General features: G+C 36.1%; 1 non-coding gene across 1 annotated transcript; it reads right to left on the reverse strand.

Annotated features, from left to right (window-relative positions):
• Positions 1–15,325: 15,325 nt before the first annotated feature.
• Positions 15,326–15,397, reverse strand: TRNAD-AUC (transfer RNA aspartic acid (anticodon AUC)). Its single transcript has one exon. It is a non-coding gene; the product is annotated as a tRNA-Asp (tRNA).
• Positions 15,398–21,199: the final 5,802 nt, after the last annotated feature.

Here is a 21,199-nt window from a genome sequence, read left to right on the forward strand (position 1 = left end):
TATGCCAAAAGTTCAAAGAGAATTCTATTTTCTGGTAATTTACACTCCTATGACATACAAGAATAACGATAGTATTGAAAAAGCCAAATTAATCACTTTTTTCCCCAATATGGGAAATATTTGTCGTGATGAATACTGTAGGAAAGATTGCAATATTTGAATCTTGTGGGTGATAATGGGACCTTAAAGGTCTTGGCGTGGGGCCCACATGAAAAGCCTGACTCTCCTTTTTTCTCTACATTGATGGAGGGAGAACAGGGCTTACTGAGAGCTATGTGGCTGCCCACAGAGCTTATCCTGCAAACCTCAGTGCAAGAAAGGGTGTTAGTTTGGATGGGAACCTAGGAAAGTGCTGGATCCGGGGAACGTCCACTGAGTCAGTGGACTGACGTCTAAGGAAGTGGCTGTCATCACCCTTAAGTGTGGTGGCTGTGTCTGTGACTTCAGTAGACCCTTTTGTGTGTCTTGAATAAATATTCCTTTTGGACATGAACTTCTGGAATCCTTCATTTTGGTCTGCTCTAGTTTTCTTTCTGGCTTTTCTACCACCATGATACCCCAACTCTGCTCTTCATGTAAGTTTCCCTGATCACATGGCTGTACCTTCACATTTTAAAACACTTAACAGACTTTATTTCATTTAAACCTTATAATGAACTTACGTGGCTTGGCCTGGCCTAAGTTCCACCTTATAGACAAAGAAATCACAGGTCGTGAAATTAAGCACAATCAGTCATGGCAGTGACAGGACTCAAAATCAGGTCATTTTACTTCTTTTTTTTCTTTTCCTTCTTTATCATCATGTGAATTGATCCCAGTTCTAAGATGACAGATGGCACTAGAGCAAAACAGTTCTTTACATCTGGTATATAGCTGAAAAGTGAAGATTCTGCACAAATAAATATGAAAGGAATTTTTACCATCTCCTATAACTTCCTTTCTGAGACCTGGCACTATCCAAGCTTGGATAAAAGAAAGGGGCCTTACATAACTCAAAGTAGAGAAAATTGCAGACTCACAGCATCAGATAGCCTGCGGTGAACATCGTTGAAAGTATGGAAGGTCTGATGGTCTTGGAGATGGCTCGGCCCTGAATTGCACCAGCGAGCTACAAGTTCCTTCCTGCCGCTCCTTCAATTTCAACTTCACTCATGAATTGGATACTTTTTTCTTCCCACATTGGTCCATCTAGGAGAGACTGGGTGGAACTGAATGGCTGGATGTCTAGGCTGAGGCAAGGAGAAGAGGGGACTTGGAGGAGTGGAAGTTCCTAGAGGAGATACTCTGATAAACTGGAAGAAAGACAACTACATGGGGGAACTGAGAAGAGAATGAAGAACTTCTAAGCTCACTGAGAAAGAGGATCAGTTGTATAAGGCAAAGCAAACTTGTTGAACCGAATGTTTTCCTTTGGTAATTTTGTAGCTTAAAAAATGATAAAATATTAGCAATTGTATATGATTTGACCCAATATTTTGTAACTGCTTTTCTATGCTGGAAGAATAATCTTTGACAATGTAAGCTATAAACATACATGGTTTAAAAACACAATGCCCTGTTTCTAACATATTAAATATTTTGATAAGTAAATTCTCAGTCATGACTTCATCCTCACTTGAAGACATAGTATATTAGCCAGATGCTTGCAGTCTAGGAAGATTACCCCGGGTTCCACAGCTACAAGTGCAGATGTCACTGGAGGAGTGCCTTGGTGACTTAAATAACACTAGTATTTTGCCATACTTAGAACTTCCACTTGGCCAGCTCACGAATTTCCACATTTGACTTTCAATCTTTTTCTTCTTTCTGGCATCTGAATTCCCTTTCTCTCTTCGGAACTCATTTATATATTTTTAAATACATTTAGCTATGCTTTAAACATGTCTGGTAGCAAAGGATGTTTCTTACTGGAAAGCTTTCCATGTTGCCGGAGATAGGGGACATGCCAGTTTGAGGTGAAGGAAGTAGAGAGATTTCACAAGTCATGAAAGATAAGCACACAATGGCTTTCCCATAAGTAAGCATTTCAAAATGTATGTGTGGAAAGGAAGTAAAGGAATAAAATGCAAATCAAGTTATTTTAAACTATTATTTTCAGGGCCAAGGAAGAAGTTACAAGAATAAAATCCCTACAAAACATTTTAAGTCCTTCGGTGGTGTTTTTTTGGGGAAGTAATTTAGAGATGATTGGGTATTGTTATATTTAATTTGATTTTTTAGAACAAAAGTTTACCCAAATAGAAAGCTTTGTCATTCCTTTTCCCCACAACTTTAAAAAGTAAACTATGAGTCTTGAGTCAGCATCATTTTTCTTTTTTAGATTCCTTTGCTTGCAAATTCATCCACCATCAAATTACATTGTATTCCTTCCTCTTTTGCCTACCTGTGGCTGAGCCTTTTATAAATAAATCCAAAACCTGGTCATCCTCTCGCCTGTTGCTCTGAGTAAACAGTAAGAAAGCAGAGGCCTGAGTCCAGTGATTTGATTTTATACAAATGGATCTTGTTAGAACATTTCTTTCTGCCTGGGATATCAGAAGATTTACTTGTAAACTTCTTTGCCAAGAGAACAATGGTGGTATTTACTGTTTCTACCATCTGTTGTAGTTTCAAAGAATTTGCTTGAATCCTGCCAAAATGACTGAATTAAGAAATGCTTAATTGACTAATTAAAAAAAAACCTCATTTGAATTATTCAGCTGTTTGGTCTTTACCAGTCCATGCTATCTATGATTGTATATTTTGAATTTTTGTTCTATTATTTCTTGGCAATGTGTGGATCCAGCTATTTTTGCTAATGATACAGTCCTTTGAACTCCAGCTAGTCTATTGTAAAATTGAATAAAAATCTATCATGTCTCCTTTCAAAGAGAGCACTGTATGTACATGGAGGGTGATTTGAAACCACTTGAGAAGTGGGGATGAGATCCCAAAGGAACAGGCTAAACTAACTCTGGGGAGAATGGATCCTATGACTTGTGGGGCTTCTGAGTAGGACACACAACTTTGGGGCCAAAGCTGAAATTCTAAGGGCAATGGCCATGTAGTGGAGCATCCTTCCAGTCATCTCTGTTTTCTGCCCCTCTCTTACCTCTTCCTCGTCCCACCCCATGTAATTTGCAGCTTCTCCTCTAAATGTTGAAGATATTTTTACATAGCAAAGCTATGTCAAAGTACATAGCTGCTCAGGTTGCTCACATGTCTTGGTTTAGGTCTGATCAATTGAAAGAGTAAGGAGGAAACACATCGCTAGAGTGATTTCTGTCCTTCATTTCTCCATGTATATTGGTGTTAATTGATTTTTTTTTTTTTGGTTGTAAGATGCTTTGGAACTCTCCCTCTTTCTTCTCCTTTCTCTTCTTTCAGAACGCCACCAAGAATTAGATAAATGTATCTATTATAAATGCTGTGAAGAGTGATTTGTAGTGATTTGTTGTCAGATATAGGGCTGACCTTGGGGAATCAGGGATTGGGTTAAGGATGCAGGTGGAAGAGTAGGGAAGTAAGATGCTTCCATCTTCCCAGTCTAGAGAAATTAGGCTGGAGCCACATGCTCTGAAAGAAAAGGAGGTGTTTGCATTTCTATCATCTTTGAGCTCTGATTACTAATGTAGTCATCTTTAAAGACGTCTACTGTTTACAGTAAAACTGTAATCTCCCTCCTCCCCTCCTCTCTCCTGTGTTGCACAGCTCCTGATTGCAAGTTTATTTTTGGCATCTTTGAATTGCAAGGATGCTTTCACGTTCTTTCTCCTCCATGCACTCTTCCATCCCTGCTGCTGCTCTTCACTTCCTGCTGCAGAAGTGCTGAGTCCCTTGTAGGGTATCTCTCTCAGCCAATGAACATCCAGCAGAGAATGGAAACCTTCCACTTCACAAGTCAGGAAGAGGCTCCTTACAAAGTATTATATTTTTCAAAAAGTGGCTGCAATTGGTTTTGGTGTTAGGCAGCGAAAAAGCCCCCGAATGATTTAACATTGTTTGCATAATACAGATTTTCATTTACTGGAAGAAAACTTTGTGTTAAGTGTGTGTGTGTGTGTGTGTGTGTGTGTGTGACCATAAACATATTTCTTGAGTAACTTTTATGTGCCAGGTATGATGCTAGTTGACATATAATTGAACAGAACAACCATGGTCTCTTCCCTCAACCAATTTACAATCTAGCATAAAGTAGACCTCACATTTCAAATCCAGAATGATATAATTACCATATAACCACTGTATCTGAAGAAAGCAATAAAAAGTACACAGAACTTATAAGATGATTTAACAGGGGAATTTCATCTAGCTTGGAAATTGGAATAATCCTTCCTAAGAAAGGGGATTTAATATGAGAGCTTAAGGATGAGTAGGAACAGAGCAGATGAAATAAGGAGCCAGAAGCTGGGGGTAGAAATGAAAGAGAGGTGGGGAGTGTAGAGGAGGTTGATGGATGGAGATAAAGTGGTAGTGTCATTGGATTGTAAGTCGCGATGCAGGGAAAAGCGTTGCAGTGAGGGGAGAGCAACGAGGCATTTAGAAAGAGAGGAGGTTAAGGGTTGTGTGTGTGTGTGTGTGTGTTTGTGAAATTGTGGCGGCATCTTGAGTGCAGTTTCTAATTATGACTAAATATATGGTGTGGTTGTGGAAGCTGGTGCTGCAGGTGGAGTGATGGCAAAGACCGCTGGGTATCAAGTTGGGACAGTGCTGGCCCAGGTGTTGATGATGTGCACACGTGATGTTGAATTTGCCTAGCTCCATGGCAGGCGTGAGATGAAAAGAAGACTGTGAGTCAGTGTTAAATTCTTTACTGAGTGACCAGATGGTTAAGCAATGGCTACAAGGAGAAGAGGCTCTTATGGCCACTTGCTCAAAGGAGCCACTTACAAAAGAGAGAGCGAGCATTTGTCTGGAGCTGGCACTGGGGAATCGGGAAGACATCACCTCAGCACTACCAATCCTGAGATATCTGGGGCTTGAGAATATAGCATAGCTCCCAATCTCAACTTGAGACAAGTAGAATTTTGAAGGGAAAGTAAGTTTCAGGGAAATCAAGGTAGTGTTTGTGTATGTGTATGTGCGTGTGTGTGTGTGTGTGTGTGGTAACTTGGAGATGATTATGGGTCAGAATCATGTAGAATACAGTAAGAAGAGACCTCCTAAAAATCTATACTCTAAGCCATTCACCCAAACCTTGACTCTCTTCTATAGCATGTTCCAAATCACAGTAAAATGCCTGCTTAGAAACTTCCAGCAACAGGCAAATCACTATCTTATAATGCACAGCATTTCACTTTTGGTAGCTTTTTCTATTGGAAAAAAAAAAAGGTTCCGTGTATAGTAGATAACTTTCTAGCACTTTCTAGGTAAATGAGTAGAAAAAAGTGCTCAGAGGTGTGCAATGGAGGGGTAGACTAAAATGTTATTTTATTTAAATTTTTGTGAATGAGAATTTTCTCTGTAATACGTTTGTGATTTAAAATATAAACACCAAATTTTTATTTTAAAAAATTGCAGCACAATCTTGAAAATTCATTTGCATAGGTTAAAGCTCTAATCCACAATGTGACTGTGCTTGGAGATAGAGCGTTTAGGAGGTAATTAGGGTTAAATGAAGCCTAAAGTTGGGGCCCTGGTCCTATAGAATTGGTGTCCTTCTAGGACGAGATACCAGAATGCTCTCTCAAACTCTCTCTCTCTCTCTTTCTGCCCCAACTAAGTGAGGGCACAGCAAAAAGGCAGATATCTGCAAGCCAGGAAGAAGGCTCTTACCAGAAATCACACCAGCCAGCACCTTGATCTTGGACTTCCCAACTTCTAGAACTGTGAGAAATGAATTTCTCTTACTTAACTTACCCAGTCTGTGGTATTTTGTCATTAGCAGGCTAACGCAATATAGTTGGAATTATGAATGGAATTAGTTTCCTGAATAAGTATTTTGATAATTACCAATTCTAATTATTCTTCATATTTCTCTTATTTGAATGGTAACCAGTTTACACTTGACAGAATAAATAGTAGCAGATTGAGAAAAATTTATAGATATTTTAAGTTAATTAAAAATATAAATTCATTTAATTATTTTTTGGATGGGGTCTTGACTTTCTATATCCTGAAAATATTGTTGGTGTTTTCTTGCTGTAGAGTAAATTTTGAGTCCTGGGGATAGTAAGAACGCTCACTGTGTAGGCTCTGTTGTATTAAGGTAAATTCTGTGCCAGGAAGTTACTTGAAGGCTCTTCTGGAAATGTTTTTCTAAGTCATTGTCCCCCTGGGTAGCAAATACTGCCGCATCTACACTTAAGAAAACTATTACAGACATTCACTTGGCCAACAGGCACATGAAAAAATGCTCAGTATCACTAATTATCAGAGAAATGCAAATCAAAACTATGATGAGGTGTCACCTCACACCAGTCAGAATGGTCATCATTCAAAAGCCCACAAATGATAAATGCTGGAGAGTTTGTGGAGGAAAAGGGAACCCTCCTACACTGTTGGTGGGAATGTAGTTTGGTGCAGCCACTGTGGAAATCAGTATGGAGATTCCTCAAAAAACTAAACATAGATTTACCATATGATCCAGCAAACTCACTCCTGGGCATATATCCAGAAGTCATTCTAATTTGAAAAGATACAGCCACTCCAGTATTCATAGCAGCACTATTTACAATAGCTAAGGCATGAACAACCTAAATGTCCATCGACACATGACTGAATAAAGAAGCTGTGGCATATTTATACAATGGAATACTACTTGGCCATAAAAAGAATAAAATAATGCCATTTGCAGAAACATGGATGGACCTGGAGATTGTCATTTTAAGTGAAGTAAGCCAGAAAGAGAAAGAAAAATGCCATATGACATCACTTATATGTAGAATCTTAAAAAAAGATATAAATGAACTTATTTACAAAACAGAAACAGACTCACAGACATAGAATACAAACTTATGGTTATCAGGCAGGAGTAAGGGGTGGGAGGGTATAAACTGGGAGTTGGAGATTTGCAGATATGACTATACATAAAATAAACAACAAGCTAATACTGCATAGCATAGGGAACTATACTCAACATCTTGTAGTAACCTACAATGAAAAAGTATGCATGTATGTATATGTATGACTGAAACGTTATGCTGTACACCAGAAATTGACACAAAGTTGTAAACTGACTATATGTCAATAAAAAAGAAAACTATTACATCATATTAAAATGGTTCAATTGTCATAACACACCTGAATCTTCTTTTCACTAAAGTATTTTTATTACTATTTTTTTAAGAGTGAAAACTTGCTCATAGGGCTTTTTCCATGAGAATTGGAGACTGATTTCTTTGATTTTCCTTCTTATCTCCTCCCCAACAGAAGCTGCATGTTTTGAGAGTAACCACTGGGTTACAAGCAAAATAGCCCTAAATAAGCACAAATACTTTCCAACGAATGGTCATTTCTGGTATGATCTTAGATTTAAAAGCATCAAATTGACTGGGCCAAGACTGCCACCAGCATCCTGTAGCTCAGATCTCAGGCTTTACCCATGGATACATGTGTCTTGTAATGACAGTGCCTTCTTCTTTTAAAATCTAAACAGAGAAGTGTAGACAGGTGGTCTAATCAAGGGCCAGAGAAGTTTTGCCATTTTTGAATGGGCTTTTGAATTTGTCATTAAACTCAATATATACTTGTGTTATCAATTATGTGAAAACACAATTTTTTAGTAGGTAGAACCCATGTTTGCTAACAAAATCTTTTTTCTCTCTCTCCTTGTGTATTGTTTTTTGATATTGATTAAGTGTAGATCTATTCATTCCACAGATTTGACTGTGTACCTACTATGTGTCTGGCATAATGAGAAATGCTGTTGATACTCAGATACAAGGTACAGCGCCTGCTCACAAGCAGATAGAACTATTTATTAAATAAAGGTGGCAAGTTTGCACAACTGACCACATGCGAAGAGAGTAAAGAGGACCAGAATCTAGGATGATGTACAGATTTCTGGTTTCAGTTATTGAACTCATGGGGAGTATAATTATTTTGACAAAGAACATGTCGGCACCTTATTTCTAAATAGTGGCAGGCTGGAAACCAGATCAAACTCCCCAATTTTGTCTCCTTTAACATATTAATGAAATGTACGTTCTAACTATGAGAACTATATTCAACTATGATTTGAAGACTGGATTCATTTCCTTCCCTGTTGCCTTGGGGAACAAGAAGTGAATTTCATGGACAAGCAATTCATCATTTGAAAGAGCTGTTAACACTTGGATTTGTCATTGATTGCTGAGATAATTTACAAAGAAGTTCAATGTGTGCCTCACATGGTAGGCTGATCATTGCCATGTCTATTTTCGAACTGTTAATTAATATGCATTTTGTTGTGCTGTTCTTGGTATTCTGACCCAAATTGACTACATGTATACACACTTATACAGGCTTATTAACATAAAATTGGATCTGGAGAGCCCAAGGTTTTTAGTAAATGAGTTATTATTTCTTTAAAAAATTCACAGTGTCTCAAAGTGCTTCCTCTGACAATAGAAATATTGTTGGAAGACAATTGTCCACAAGCCATTAGTATTTCTAGATGTCATGTGAGTGAAGGGCTGACCTTTGTTCTGGAATATCTTTTCATGGATATGTGTACTGTGAATAGACTTGGAAGACAGAGATGGTGTTCCCCTCTGGAGCAAAGGGCAGGCATTCGTGGTGCCCATCATAAAAGACTTGGGTTTCCTAAATTAAGGGTTCCTCTACTATAACACAACCTGCTATGTATGCAGATGTCATCTGTCCCTCTTTTCATCATTCTGCAAGACTAGGGGTCTGGGGAACTGTCACCAAAAATTCTGACACTCTGGTTACTGCTATTGCTATGATTAAAAACTGTCCTTTTTCTCTGACTCAGGAGTCTTGTGTCTTGTACCAGCATCCATGAAATTTCTGGCAGGATAACTTGTCAGCTTGCAAGTAGGGTGAATTCTCAGATCCTCCACAGCTCTTGACAGTTACCATATTTCAGGTTTTTATCTTCTAATCCATAGGCTCTATATTCCACCATCAAATATAAAACATTTTCCAGCATTAATAAGGTATAACTCTAAGTTATAGATCAAATACCAACAAAAAAAATTTATCCGATTTTTCTTGTGATTGCAAATAAATATGATGTCTATGATACTCCACATTTACTATATATCATAATTTAAAAATCTTATTGGGAAATATTGGAGTATAAGAGTACATTCAAAAGCAAAAGCTTTTGTGAAAATGTGAAAGTTACCAATTATTTACAGATAGTTTATTTTCAGTACACTTAAATGCAAGCACAATAAATAAGTGTTTTCCTTTTTTTTGTTTTTGTAATCAACTTTATTGAAGTATAATTTACGTCCAATGTAGACTGCATCCATTTAAAGTTTACAATTTGATGACTATTGAGGGTTGAATGTGGTTGTAAGACTACCATTGTAATCAAGACACAAGACATTTTCATCACCCCAAATGATTCCTGGTACCCTTTTTCATCCCTTTTCAATGAATTTTGGTAACAAATGCAAGCCCTTTACAATGGGACACTCCAAGAACAATTTCTACTGAGGAACTTTTGCCAGTTTCCAATTTTATTTCCATTTTCAATCATTTCAAGAATGAATATTTGATTTTTTCCCTTAAATATTTTCCCTGACAGTTCCTCAATCTAGTCTTTTCCTCTCTTCCATTTCCCTTGGAGCAGAAGGGCTGAGTAATATTCATGAGCTCATATAAATGGAATAAATAGCATGAATTTGAAACATATAAAGATTAAGTTGCCTGGCAGAAAAAAAAATCACATTCATAAAAAATGAAGACAGGTGTTAGTGTACTAGAGTGTGGAAACTAATCATGGAAGCAATGAAAAATGGTAATTATTTGTGTAATTAAGTGATAGATTATATATAAAAGATATACTTCTTTGTTGACATTAATCATGATGTTTGATTTTAGGGTTTTTTTCTTCACTCAGTAATTGATATGTTTCTAGGGAAGCTTTTTTCAAGTATTTGTTTTCATCTGCCTCTTCATAATCATGGCTCTCAAATCCAAGGATGGATTTTGAATAGTGTATTTCTCTCAGCGTGTAAAATAGGTCACATGGGTTACTTTGTCTTGAGACCTTTCAAAGAATGGAATGTGAGCAGAATTTGCAAAGCAGCTTTCCCACAGCAATAGTTATATGTGAAGGACAAGGCACATGTTCTAATTTTAAATGTGAAATAGGGCTAAATCATATATTTGGTTACAGCTTTTCCAGTTGTTATGTGATTTCTGATTTATCAAACACCCATTTTCTCTCTTTTCTCATCAGTTTCGAGAGTAAACTTTATTTTTAAAAATTTGGATGGAAATCGTAGTCTTCTGTCTGCTCTACCTAAAAAGAAGGACATATTCCAAACAGTTTGGAAAACTATGAAATTGAAAACTTGAAGTCACTTATCTAGAATTTTTACATCACTCCTCTCTCAACCTCCCACTTCTTACTGGTGAGAGTTTTTTTTTTTTTTTTTTTTCTCTTAGTTTGAGAAGAAACATATGCAGCAACTCTAAAAATGTAAAATAAAGCAAGTTTCTCTGATTAGTCTGCAATCTCTCTTTCCTTTTGCATCTGGAAATGCTTAGGTAGACATGTTGAAATCCACAGCACACACATTTTATCCCTGTGTGTCTGTTTGCATCTTCCATGCCATTTTGCAGCCATGCCTGTCTTTTGTTAAGAATGAGATGATCAAAACAAGAACAATAAAAATTTTAAATCAACATCCCACCATCCCTTTTCAGCATTAAATATGGGACAATTTTTGTGTCTTTTCCAAAAAATAGTCTACCATAAGGAGCAATTAGTAATTCGAATTTAAGCGGGGGGTGGAGGGGTGGAGGGGTGGGTGAGGGACCTTACAAGGTCTGTTCCACTTACAAACATATTGTATAGCCTTTATTATAATTTAGAACAACATTATTCAATTGGACTCTGAATTTCTAAGTGTCACACTACAGTTAAACTGTAATTAGAAAGTACTTGGCTTAGTGTGGGGCGGGTTAGCTGGGGTTCTGTTTGTTAGAATTAGATCAACTTCTGGTGCATCAAATGCCTAGCGGTATCTTTTTGTGAATCACCCACCCAGATAAAGAAATATTCTAATTTACACGAGATGTCCAGTATATGACAGTAGAACATTAGGTGGGTGTGGGGCTGTTACACCTTCACGTGGATTGAGGTTTAACAGTATCCTATTTTCCCTATTTGGTTTCCAGCAGAAACAGTGTGATGATTTATACCTGAGATCCTTGTTGCTCCGTACCTGGTCAGGATTATCCGTCAGTTCATAAGTATGGGGTGCTTTGATCTAAGGGAAAAATTTTTCTTTGGTTACTTTTGTTTTCATTTGTTTGTTTGGTTGCTTTCACTGCTATACCAGTTCATAGAGGACAACACCATAATTGGGAAATAAAGCAGACGTGTGGGGGCCAGCCAAATAAGGAGTTCACTAGACTGAGAAAGCAAAGCTCAGGGAAGACTGAAAAATTGTAGTAAGAGTTGGAGTCGGGGTAACAGAAGCAACTGGTTTGTAGATAAGATAAAGGCTAGTTCAGGATCTAACTTCATAAAGGGAGTGCACTTGCCCTGGCTGAATACTAAGTGAGTGTGGCCAAAGGACGCGATGGGCTGGAGAGGCTGGTTTTGGAATTTGGACTTGGTCAAGATTTCTGGTCCAGAGAAGTTCACCAAGGGGTCAGTGGGTACAAATGCATGTAAGAAACACAAATCAGGTAATAGGGATCAGAAAGCCAGAGAAGACTCTTGGAGGATCAAGATCCAGGGACCTATGTCTGTAAAGAAAACATCAATAACCTTGACCAAAGATTAGGGAAAAAGTCAGGCTCTCAGCACAGGGTCTGCGCTGTGTGGTACCAAGAACAAGAATAAAGCTTGATTTCAAGGCGTAATGTAAGTACCACAACATCTTCTCCTGCCTGTGTGTGTGCAGAACCGATGTGCAATTTCGAGAAAGCCTGAGAATGCACTTTGTAGGAAGTAAGTTCTATCTGATCAGAGTGTTTGAGCAAATGGAAAGAAGTTTATTTTCTGATGCATTGTTCAAAACTGGAACATGTCTGTTATTATTTTAAAACAAATACAGAGGGACGCTTTTAATATAGATGATAATACTCAGGAATGAACAAGGTGTAATCTCTTCAAAACATCGATTCTTTACATTGAAGCTTAGAAATATCTGCCAATTAATTTTCTCATTAGCTCATGCACTTACTCACAAATACTTACTAAATGTCCACAGTACATAATGTCTTACAAAATCTTAAAAACTTTAATACTAACTTCTATTATTTGTATGTTTAGAATTTCAATAGCAGAGAGTCAATAATTAACATTATTAGCAATTAATAATGGAGTGACTGTTTAGGCAAGTTCAAGCTCTGGGGAATTATGAAACTTACCAGAAAATACTGATGACAATGGAGAGAAATAAAATAAGGTCACAAAAGCCTGAAGTCGTGATTTGTGACTAGAATATTGATTTGAGAATGTATTATCTGAACCACTTAGCTACGATAATGGCAGAGTTCGGACGTCTGCATGGAAGTGGTGATTGATCGTGTGGTGATAGAGAAGTTGGTCCAAACCCCCTACACTGGGTGAAAAGAAATTGATTTGGCAGCTTCCTCTGCATTTGTTATTTGAGATAATTTTAGCAGGGAACGCCAGGCTAAAGCGTTGGCTTATATTTATTATTTGAGATAATTTTAATATGGAATCCCAGAGTAAAGACATTTTTTGAGGGACACTGGCTCGAGCTGTTGGCCAGAAATAAAGTCTAAAAATTTTCTCCTTACTTCCTATTTGTGACTTGTGGTTTGTTGAGCCAGTCATTGTATTTTCCTGAAAGAATGACTACTTTTATTTAGTTCTGTTTTAAACACAATGAGAGTACGTGGCTGGGTGTGAATAGAAACACAGCATGGGATGTATTGGGGCTGCAGGAGACAAACAAAGAGTTCAGGAATATGCTTCTTTACAAACTACAGAGCAAATATTATTTTGAATAAAACATTATTAATTAATTAATTTAGTGTAGGAGGAAGGTAAGTAAGTTTATTTACTTAGTTTCTTTAGTGGAGGTATTGGGGATTGAACCCAGGACCTCATGCATGCTAGGCATGTCCTCTACCACTGAGCTATAACCTTCCCCAACTAGAGAATTATTTTCAATTACAAATTATCCTCAGGAAGTTTTATATTCTTTTTTCCTTAAGCAAACTTTAGGTATGTATTATTTTAATCAGATTAAGAGTCTTGAAAGGAGTCAAGGTAGAGATTTAGAAAAAGAGGGTTTTTTTTGTTTTGTTTATTTATTTATTTATTGTTTGTTTGTTTGTTTGTCTGTTTTGGTAAAGATGAGAGACTTTGGGCAGCTAGTGGGAAAGATGATGATACTGGAAACAGGAAGAACCATAGATAAGAGGCAAGACAAGGAGAAGGTTTCAGAAAGGGAAGTAAGAGGAGTATTACTGAGTTTGCCCTGGAATTGAGTGCCATCAACCTTGCCTCTTCTTCCTGAGTTAATTATTAGAGCCGTTAGTGTTATAAATTTCAGTGTCCTTCAGTTTGACCCTGAGTACCTAAAGCAGGTAATTCAGTAGTCTCTTGTTTTGATGGGTTACTCCCTATTTAAATTCTACTCTTTCTGGGAGTAGAGAAGAGTGAAAAAGAGAAGAAAAAAATTAAAAATAAAAAGGAATAAGAATCTTACAAGACATTTTTATCTTTATTTGTTTGGCTGTTAATGTCATTAATCTTTCATAAATACTTGAGTCTTTTCCTGATTTCTAGGCCCAGTGAATGCTAAAGTTATGCCAAGAATTAACTCTCTGCTGACATAATAGATTCATGTTATATGAATCTTTAAGACAGGAAAATTTAACTATCACTTGACTATGGGAAAAATAGACAGAAAAAGAATATATGTATAGGGAGTGATTACACTGTTCACTCCATTCAGTGAGTGTGTGCTTTGCCATGAGAATGAGATGGGAGACAGGAGCTGGAATCCCTCAACCTCAGTTCCTGGGTGTTATTCATGGAGTGAGCATTGCAGAGTGCTGAGATTCTGGTTTGTTTAAGTAACCAATGGATCGACCTACGAGTTGACCCTTACTTGATCCTTCTTGGGTCAATCCTTCATCCACAATTTCAAAATGGGAAACTAACAGGTTTCTATTTTTCTAATTCATTTAGTGTCAAAACCCAACCTAAATTGATGTGAACATTTTTTAATAGTCTTTATCCTATAATTTAATATTTATACACTTAACCTCAGAAGTAATTAATGTGTTTGACTTTTGAATGTTTGAGATATTTCATAAAATATTGCATATACTCATATTGCTTAACACCCCAATAAATTTGGCCTAATGGCCAGATTGAGGAGAAGAGAATTACTTTATTTAGTCCTTATAACAACCTCATAAGGTAAATACAACATTATACCAATGGAGAGACCTAATGAGGTTAAGTAACCTACTTGAGGTCATAGAGCTAGTAAGTAGAGAAGCAGGCCTGTTGAATTTTTAAAACTGTTTTACATGTGTTTCCCCTCTTTTGTTTTAAAGTAAGTGTGGGAAAATGCCCCAGGAGTGTATGAAGTATATATTCTGTTCTAAGTCCTTTACCCCATGCTTCTCTAACTTATTTCTCAGATCTACTGATGAACAGTTTTGTGTATATCTTTCCAGACTTGTTTTCTGTCTCATAAATGTAGACACATATAGTAAGTGTAAAATGTAAGTCTATACACTCAAGAGTATAAGAAATGCATCTGTATATTTCTCTTAAATGTCATTTCTTGTTTAAGCCCCCATTCCAAGATTAGAAGAAATAAAATCTCAGAGCATAGGATTATCTCAAACGATTCAAGATTTCCTCAGGGAAATCATCCCTGCCTTCCCACCTGGAGGTCAGGTCTGAAATCAAGAATGAGTTGGTGAAGGTTGCATCTACTCCTCCGTTGTTGTCTTCTTTGCACACTTGCAGCTGCCAAGATGTTTTATTTTTTCATTGCTTGCTGTAGGCGTTGCAAGATATATCTTTAATTTAGCAGGTGTTACTTTAAATTAATATTTATTACCTTATGTGAAATGTTAGGATCTTACAATTGTGTAATTTCATTTACCACTCTTCCAGGTATTTTTTTCATACTATCACATATTTTACTTTTCTCTGTATTTTGTTTTTGTTTTTTGAGGAGGGTAATTCGGTTTTTATTTAGTATTTAGTTTTTAATGCAGGTACTGGGGATTGAACCCAGGACCTTGTGCATGATAAGCACATGCTCTACCACTGAGCTATACCCTCCCCTCACCTTTTTCTCTGTATTTTAAGGTTCACAGTACATCAACATTTTTTCTTACGTTAAATGGTCAATTGACTTTTAAATAAATTAAGAAAATCATTTTTTAATATTGACTAGAATGTTTACTAGTTCTTGTATCTTTATTCCTTCATGTAGACCTGCTTTTCCATTTTGTTTTATTTCCTTCAGCCCTACAGAATTTCCTTTAGCATTTCTTGTAGTGAGGTTTTGCCTATAATAAATTTTCTTAGCTTTGTTTGAAAATAACTTTGATTTGCCTTTATTTGTTGAAGGATATAGTTCCTGGTGGAAAAAAATAAATTGAGAGATATTTCATTTAGCATTTTAAAGATATCATTCCATTATCTTCTATCTTCCATCATTTCTGATGAGAAGTCAGTTATAATTCTTACGGCAGTTCCCCTGAACTGATGTGTTGTTTTTTCTCTGATTGGAATTAATACTTTTCTTTAATATCTTCCTTTTTCTTAATTATCATTGGTTTTCACTAGTTTGAAAATAAGGTGCCTATATATGTTTGTCCTGTTTGAGGTTCATATGGTGGGGTTGAGGGGTGTCTGCTGATGTCTTTTTATTGGTTTGGAAATGTTTTAGATATTTTCTCTTTAAGCATTCTTCTGTCTCATTCTTATTTCTTTCTGGATCTTCAGTTACATATGCCAGATCATAAAATATTGCCCCACAATATTATATACTTCATTATTTTATTTTATTTTTTTTAGTTTTTATCTTTGAGTTAATTAACTGGTTCTTTCTTCTATAGGTCTAGTCTGATGTTAAGCTGCTTTAATGAAATTTTTAGTTCTGATATTGTATTTTCAGTATGTAATTTCTATTTGGTTCTTTTTTTTTTCTCTTCTCCTTCTCCTTTTTCATTTTTTGGTTTATACTCTGCTGAGGTTTCATATCTGTTCTATTTTTCCATCATTTATTCCAAAATTCTTTAGTAGAATTCTGTTAATTATTTCAAAGTCTTTGTTAAGTTCAACATCTAAGTCTTATGTGGGTTAGCTTCTTCTGATTAATTTTCTTTTCATTAGTTTGGTCATATTTTCATACTTTTTGTATGCCTATTAATTTTTAATTGGATAATGAATATTTTGGATAATAAACCTTCTAGATTGTTGTTTTTTTCTAAAGAGTGTTAAATTTTGTTCTGAAAGGCCATTAATTTACTAATTTAGCATAGTCCCTCGATCTTTTGGAGACTTGGTTTTAGGGTTTGTGCGTGGATGCTTGTTTTGGTTTTGCTGTTAATCCCATGCCATAGACTTTAGTAATAATGCATGTTTCTTACTCCTAAGGTGTAGCCCTTGTAGAGTTTCAGTGAAAAGTGAAGGTATTTATCAAGCTCTGTTAGCCAGGCTAGATTTGAACCTCAAACTCTCTCCACTATTGGGTAGCTGCTGATATAGTTTTTTTTTTTTTCAATATAGTTATTAATCCTTTCAGCTGCTGCTTTCAGCTGAGTCCCTTAGATTCTCACCATAAACATGTACAGTTTAGGTGTAGCCCGAAGATTTGAAGAAAATTTGTATGCAACTTGTGAAATATTTCCTCTGTGTTTCTTTCCTCTATGAAATTTTTCTTCCAATTTACTGCTCTGCTAAGCAGCCCTACACTCCACGCTTTGTGTTCTCTTCCCAATAGGGTATTGTTTACTGGTTTGTTTCTGTTCTGTCTCTAGACTTCAATAAGCCTAAGAATGTTCTCAAGGGAAAAGTCCACTAATTATGGAGCTCACCTAGTGTGGTTCCCTTCTCTTAAGGATTGTATCATCTTCAGTTTCTTCATGCCTTTGGGTTATACACTAATACCCTCAAACAGTTGCTTTTTTATATTTGTGTAGAGTTTATAATTGTTATTTACAGAAAGTTTGGTCTGATACAAGCTATTCCACCATGAATGGAAACAGAGCCTCCTCATAAACTAACAGCTAATACGAATTCACTGCCTGTCCTTTGTTACGTGCTGTGTGGATTTTCATATATTAACACTGACGCACATAGCAATTGTACAAGTTAGGTATCATCAGCACCATCATTATTTCACAAAATAAGAAACCAAAGCACAGAGTGATAAAGAAACTTGCCCAGATTTATAAGGGACAGATGCAGGATCCAATGCCATATATGTTGAATATAAAACTTGTGTTACTTTTACTATTCCAGTGATTCTCAAATTTATCTGTAGACTGAAATTCCCTGGGGAGCTTTAAAACTGTCAATGCCTTAGTTCCAGCTCTAGAGATTTTTTATAACTAGTTTTTACTATGATTTGTCTATTGAGATTTTTAAAAGTTCCCCAGATATTTCAAATATGAAGCTAAGATTAAGAACCACTGTACTTTTTAAAATATTGAAGTATAGTTGATGTACAATATTATATAAGTTATAACTGTACAAACAATATAGTGATTCAGAACTTTTAAAGGTTATACTCCATTCATAGTTCTTATAAAACATAGGCTATATTTGCTGTGTTGTACAATACATCCCTTATGTGCAGCTTATTTTATACACAATAATTTGTACCTCTTAATCTCTACCCCTATATTGTTCCTTCCCCATTCCATCTCCCCACTGGTAACTACTTGTTTGTTCTCTACATCTGTGACTCTGCTTCTTTTTTGTTATATTCACTAGTTGTATTTTAGATTCCATGTATAAGTGGTAACATACAGTATTTGTCTTTCTCTGTGTGACTTATTTCACTTAGTATAATACCCTCCAAATCCATCCATATTTCTACAATGGCAAATGTTCATTCTTTTTTATGGCTGAATAGTATTCCATTATGTATATGATTTTTATAAGATATGATATATATGTATATCTTTTATATATATATATATCTCATATCTTATAAAAATACCTTAGTGTAGCTTTTCCATTACATCCCTACATAAAATAAAAACATTCTTTGGAAATCCACAGGGTTCCAGTCAAATAATATTTTTATGCTGGTAACTTAGAAACACAATCTGATGGTTATGCTGATTACAGAAGAGATCAAAAAAGCATTTTTTAAAAGGTCATATTATCAGGGGAAAGGAAGTAGCATTGTTTGAATACCTACTATTTTCTAGACACTGTGTTAAATTCTTCCTTGAATTGTCAAATAAAATACTAATTACAAATTCATAGCAAACTGTGATGAGTTGAATTGTGTCCCCCAAAATGTATGTTCAAGTCCCAGTGCCTTACCACCTGTGAATAAGGGCATATTTGGAAACAGGGTCTTGACAGATGTAATCAAGTTTAAATGAGGCACACTAGATTAGGGTGGGCCCTAAATCCAGTGAAAAAGGAGGGGCAGATGGGATACAGACCCTGAGGATACACATAGGGAGAAAGTTCTGTAATGACAGAAGCAAAGATTGGAGTGATCCAGTTAAAAGCCAAGGAATGCCAAAGATTATCAACAACCACCAAAAGCTAGGAGACAGGCATAGAACAGAGAGTCTGCCTCAGTCTCCAGAGGGAACCAACACAGCCAATATCTTGATTTTGGACTTTTGGTTTCCTGAACTGTGAGAGAATAAATTTCTGTTGTTTTAAGTAAAAAAAACCCCAAACCCAAAAACCACTGTGTTGTTCCATGCTTCCTGTGATACTGACTAAATCTTAAAAGCAGGCCAGTTCCTATTAATTTTAGTTTTTCTTTCTAAATAATTATTGCATGAAAAGATGTTTCATGTCTTTAATATTCTGATATCCTGATATTTAACAGTGAAAGAAAGTCTTCCTGACTATTTTAAATTAGTTTTTTTTTTTAATAAGCCAATCTTTAGTTTGGTTGCTGTTACCTACATGATCATACCATTTATGAATATAACTAATAGTTGTATTTAGCCTCTGATAAGAATTTTCTATTTGTTCACTTGTTTTGTGCTTAAGAATAGGTAAGTTTCCAAGAGCTACTGGAGTATTTTTATCTTTGTTAATCAATGTAAAGGAAATAAACAATAATTATAATATAAGCTAACATTCGCATGTGAAGTCATTTGTTGATGTTTTTTGACCAATTGTATTTAGCGGTACTTGATGTAATAAGGAGCAACACATTGTGGAAGATGATGGGTTTGAATGGAGACTCTGGGGACTTCAGTTTCAGATATTAGCCTTGTTTGTGTGACCTGAGAGAGTCTCTCTACTTTTCTGGTTCTCAATTTTCTACTCTATAAAATTTACAATTGAGGCCCTTTTGGCTCCAAAGTTTTATAAATATAAAATTAATTTCCTGCTCAAAATACCTTTTGTTTTCTTGCTGTCATGGCTCTAGAATAGTTATTAGAATTAGACATATCTGTAAATGTAAAAAGTAAAAGCATACCATTTGAACATGTTTTTAACTGCATCTGTTTCAGTGAATAAGCCTTGTGTGAACTGATGGCTTGGAGGAAAAGTGGATACTGTTAAAAGTTCAGTTCATTGGAGAAAATTCCAGCTAGAGATGGTTTGATGTAGGCAGAGGATATGAAGAACAGTGATAAAATTTAGGAAGTATCTAGTCACATCCAACCCTTTATGTCAGGAGGGAACCCAACATGCCTTTGTTGAGAAATCTCATGACACCACGCCATGCTTTCACCTGGCAAGTAATGCTGGCATAGTAATCGCCCACGTTTGGGCCCCTCTTTCCAGAATGGCAGCACTGCGATTTGCCTTAGTCAGGGCTGCTATTCTTACTGGGGGAGCTATGGTTGGGATAAAAAAGGTAATTAAGCCCACCAAAGGCTGGTTTTGTTGGCTGGCTATAAGCCTAGGATTTGTGAACAATAGATGGGACAATAATGTGGTGTTTGGGAGCAGTTCTGCTTTGATCTGGGTTATCATTCATAGATTGAGCACAGAGCTATTTTCACTGGTAGTTAAACATTTGGCAACTGCTGATCAGTGACAACGAACTGGATGTCCTACTGCAGGAGCATGGTTCAGTAGGCAGAGCGTCAACTGAATTAGAGTGTAAAAAATTTGTACCTAAGTGTGTCTGTTTTGCTATTGATCGGCCTTGTGAACTTGTTTTCATCCTTCGGCATCTTGATGTCTGTGTGTCTGTGTTTCTGTATTGGTTTGCTTAGGGATGTGGAGTCAGGGGATAGGATATCTTTGATAAGATAAATTTGAAATATGATGAGTTAAAGCATTTAAAGGATTAACCTAAAGAGGTGGTCAAAATAAAAAAAAATCATCAGAAAACAAATAAAAATGATAAGGGATGTGAGAAAGCTGAATCACAGCATATAATTTATGTAAAGATATTCAAGAAAGAATATGTGAGATGAATATTGAATATTGAGACGTTCGAGACTCCTATCTTAAGAACAGTAATGTAACAAAGGACAATGTAAAAATGTAGCAAAATACAGTGAATCCATAGATTTGCTAGTGTATTACATATTGCTTTACTTTTACAGTCTTTGGGTAGTTTTAGTTGTACGAGTTCAGTTGTCTGCTTTGTAAATCCATATTGCCTGGTAAAATCCAAGGCCATATTCTTTGACCATGTCTTCCATCATATCAGAAGTTCACACAGTCCACTTCCATTTTTCAAATTCTTATTTGGGATAAGTGCATGTTGGAATCTCTGTCTTCACTGTGTGTGTGTGTGTGTGTGTGAGAGAGAGAGAGAGAGACAGAGAGAGACAGAGAGAGACAGAGAGAGACAGAGAGAGAGACAGACAGAGAGAGAACCTGATTATTTACTATTAGGCAACCATTTTTATGTACCTTCATTTTTAAGAACAAATATACAAGTTAAATGTAATCTAGGTGATATTG

Source organism: Camelus bactrianus, chromosome 3 (assembly GCF_048773025.1).
Source record: "Camelus bactrianus isolate YW-2024 breed Bactrian camel chromosome 3, ASM4877302v1, whole genome shotgun sequence".
Taxonomy (NCBI): domain Eukaryota; kingdom Metazoa; phylum Chordata; class Mammalia; order Artiodactyla; family Camelidae; genus Camelus; species Camelus bactrianus.